Genomic DNA, 4,735 nt, shown 5'->3' on the forward strand with positions numbered 1-4,735 from the left:
CACCTGAGTGACTCAGGTGACCTAAAAAGAAAAGGAAACCTAAAATTTATGCGATTTTGTAGATACACATTGTATAGTCTTGTCATGCAATAGTAAATAGTAAAGAAATATAACAGCATAGGCTTTCAGAGCAAATTTAAATGGGGCTAAAACAATAAAATACCGGTACGTTTGGGTAGCCAAGATATTATTTGCATTGCCTACATAGCAAAAAGTGGGGATTACGCCCCCCCCCCCCCCCCTTCTTGGACGCCCTACACCCATGCACTACATGTAATGATCGATCGAAAATTTGAAAAAAAAAATGTTGCGGTAATCACTTGAAAATTTTGGCGATATAGCGGTAATGTTGACCTCCAAATATTTCAATGCATGCTGATTAATTCTCCAAAATTATACATTTATATCACAGCTGTAATCAATCTATTTTGTAAATTGATCTCTTTCAGAAAACTATGACATATTTTGCTGAATACTTGAAAAGTGTTTTTTTGATACCTACACTAAATATTTACATGTATATTGAAACTTTTCGGATGCTTGTATACGCGATATATTGTAGGGATCGTTGAATATAAATGTCCCTTGGGGGGGGGGGGGGGGGTCATAAAAATAGCCACAAAACCTTTTTAATTATGGTATTTAAAAGACAACAAGGGGGAAATATTAGCAAATTTAAATAAGCCTGCAATGCTTGCGAGGGGGTGTGCGTAGGGGGGGGGGGTGTCCATGCAAGTCATATGAGGTTTAAAAGTAAATTAAACGACAAAAATTAAGTTAGTAAATCATCCCGGCCGGTAAGTATAAGAAAATAATTGTTCCACTTTCAAATTTGTAAGTATTTTGATATGAAAATCCTTTTTATAGTATAAGCTAATATCGAAGACGACGAATTAGTCTATGTTCCAAATTTCCTTATGTATTTTTCTTATTTTGCTCCAGTCTATTTTTACAAGTTTGATATCTGTGCCAGGTGCAATTTACATACTTTGTAAATAAAAAAAATGACAGGAACTATTATAATTTTCAGGGCATAGAAGCTAGACTACTTCCTGTACTTCCTGGGGGGTAGAAGTTTAGTTTACCTGAAAAAATTACATCCACCATCTCAAATCTGCTGCTGTTATTTTGTTTTGCTGATGTTAAGGGGATAAGAGTAATTTACATCAATGACACTTTTCTTGACCCCATCGCTGTTAAAACTGGACGGGATTTCTTTCTTGCCTCAACAAATAGAGATACAGAACTAGTCGGACTCTACCTGTAATCTTTATTTATATCGCTCCATGTTATGATATGTAAACATAAAGTTTGTAACTTTTTTTCAATCGGACTTGTGGGTCTTCGGACAAGTAGGCCTTCGGACTATTGAACCTTCGGACTAGTGGGCCTTCGGACTAATGAACCTTCGGACTTGTGGGCCTTCGGACTAATGAACCTTCGGACTAATGAACCTTCGGACTAGTGGGCCTTCGGACTAATGAACCTTCGGACTAGTGGGCAGACCCCAAGATACATAATTCTGTGTATCGGTTAATGGTGTTGCCGTGGTTACATTTGTACTAAAAATAGTAATTTCTGTGAAATTCTTTCAAAATGCTACTCCTCCTTTAGTTTTGATCTGATTTTAATATTACTTGGCACACAAGTAGACTACACTAAGATACATAATTCTGTGTATCGGTTTTTGATTTCGATGAATGGTGTTGCCGTGGTTACTAAAAATAGAAATTTCTGTGAAATTCTTTCAAAATGCTACCCTACTTCAGTTTTGGTCTGATTTCAATATTACTTGGCACACAAGTAGACTAAACTAAGATACATAATTCTGTGTATCGGTTTTTTGATTTCGATAAACGGTGTTGCCGTGGTTACTAAAAATAGAAATTTCTGTGAAATTCTTTCAAAATGCTACTCCTCCTACAGTTTTGGTCTAATTTCAATATAACATGGCACAAAAGTAGACTACACTAAGATACATAATTCTGTGTGTCGGTTTTTGATTTCGATGAACGGTGATGGCGTTGTTACCAAAATAAAAAATTTCTGTGAAATTCTTTCAAAATGCTACACCTACAGTTTTGGTCTGATTTCAATACAACTCGGCACACAAGTAGACTACACAAAGTGCAACATAATTCTTTATTATACTTTCATGTTAAATACTAAAATCTGATTGGTTTAGACGCAGGTAACAATCCGTTCGATTACCCTGAGCCTTAGCAACACACGTGACAACGGGTAACACAACGGTAATGCCACATGCGTGGAAATTATGCGAGTACGGTTCATCGTAGAATTCTCAAAACGTCAGTTGCGCGTTTGAAAGAACCGGAATTAACTTGACGTCAATAAAAGCTTGCGTCCGATATAGCTTACTTGAAAACAACTAACGACAGACGATACATGCTAGCGAGTGTATGAAACATGCTTGCGAGCCAGAAATAACGAAACTTTATATGATAAATGACTCGAATTCGAGTATCAAACAAACAATAAGGAGATTAGTGAACCGGTGAGTGTGAAAGCTTTCTATACATGAACGTAAAGACGATCGACGGTTTTTTTTTTTTTGCCGACGTCCTAAATCAATAAGACATTCAGTATAATAAAATAAATGGTGCCTGTTTTGTAGTGCAACATTTGAAATTGACACCCCTCGGAAAACCATTGTCAACCGACGCGTCAGCGGAGGTTGACAATGGTTTTCCGAGGGGTGTCAATTTCAAATGTTACCCTACAAAACCGGCACCATTTATATAATGTATCGGTTTTTGATTTCGATGAACCGTGTTGCTGTTGTTACTAAAAATAGAAATTTCTGTGAAATTCTTTCAAAATGCTACACCTCCTACAGATTTGGTCTTATTTCAATATAACTTGGCACACAAGTAGACTACACGAAGGTACATAATTCTATATATCAGTTTTTCACTTCAATGAATGGTGTTGCAATGGTTACTAAAAATAGAAATTTCTGATAAAAATACTCTCAAAATGCTACTCCAAATACAGTTTTAGTCTGATGATAATATGTGGCATGCAAGTAGACTACACTAAGAACATAAAGAGAGGTTATCAAGGATCATTGTTCTATTTATTGCTGTTGAAAAGTTTCAATTTCCAATTGCTTAAGTACTTTTCTCTTCCTTTGCTACAAGTACAAACCAGTAGAGCTTCAGTCTCGACAGGGACTTCTGGTTGATTTATATGAACGGTGTTGCCATTGTTACTAAAAATTGAATTGTTTGTGAAATTCCTTAAAAATGCTACTCCTACAGCTTTGGTAAGATGGCAATGGCTTCTTTTCTCATCCTTTATTTTAAGTAAAAATCAGTATAGCTAGTCTCCTCCCACCAACTGTGCTAATATCAAATATGTTAAACAAGGTGACATGGGTAGTGGAGTCTGCGAATGCAAGAATTAAAAAAATGGAAATATCTGAACAACATCTTAACAATAAATCAAGTGCCATGCATTGGCGACTATGTCCGTATTGTGTGTGCTTTGTCCAACCAGTTTCCACCCCTTTCGGCTAAGTTCTAGCTACATTCAGGAACACATACAAGCTAAGGGGCAGCAATCATCTATGTTCATCAGGAGGATCCGGGGATTTTTCAGGTGAAGATGCCATCTAGACACTTATTTTTATACATTGATTGTAAGCTCTTGTATATTAAGCATTATATTTTTGAACTGTCCGTCAAAAGTTTAAGCTCGATAATTAATCTCGAGTGTCTTATAGACGGAGTTTAACTGTTGTAAAGTGACATGTGTGGACACGTCTTTGAAGGAGGGAGAAAGGTCAATATAGTTTTTGAAAATTACCGTACACTGTTATCACCTGTGCAACGCAAAGCACTTGGAAGGCATCAGCACTTAATTTACATCTCCGGCCAAAACTAAGATGGTACAGCATGGGCAGTGCGAGTGTTTAATGATTTGCGCAGTTTACGAAATACTGCATACTTTTTAAAATTTGGATCATTTTTCCGTGGATTACATAAACAGATTGCTTATAAGGTTCATAGTTGAAGTAAGGAAACGTGATTGGGACTTTTACCCTCCAAATTCGCTCTTTTTTTTATCAAAAGGCATTCTGCGCTGCTTGTAAAAAAATTCAAATACTCCGAACTTTAAGAAAATTCATATTGAGGATGTGAAACCAAGTTTGGCAAGTCTTTCAAATTCCGGTGTTGATTTGAAATGTAATGTGCGTCCATCGGAAACTCCAGCAAAAGAAATACTTAACCAGTTGAAAAGTGGATTTAATCGGTGTAGTTTGACTTTTAATTTTAGAATATAATCATAATGATGTCTTTATGAACCATGTGCAAGCGTTCTAAGATTTGTTTGAGTTTTAAAAAAAATAAAGTTAAATTTGCTAAATGGGACTCTTAAATTGGCGCTGCTCGTGGTAAGACGCGTCGAGAGAGGGAGCGTGGGGCGGTCGAGTTCACAAGTTTTTATGGGACTGAAACATAGTCAAATTGTGAATTTAGGCTTGGTGAGGGTGGATACGGTTTCCTTATTTGAAATCTAGGAGTGGCATTTCTAAGAAATTAGAATTAGATCGAAACAACAGTGTAGTGAGTAAAATCTATTTATAGCCTGTAAATCTACATGAGTAGTATATACAAATATTTTAAGAAGCCTTCTAGTGGTGTTGCTGGAGTCGACTACTCGTAAAGGTTCGACTCCAGCTACTAGCAAATCTCCAAAGACAGTCAAAAGA

Source organism: Saccostrea cucullata, unplaced genomic scaffold, assembly GCF_032062105.1.
Source record: "Saccostrea cucullata isolate Sc308-1 unplaced genomic scaffold, CSIRO_AGI_Scuc_v1 ctg2872, whole genome shotgun sequence".
NCBI classification, from domain to species: Eukaryota; Metazoa; Mollusca; class Bivalvia; order Ostreida; family Ostreidae; genus Saccostrea; species Saccostrea cuccullata.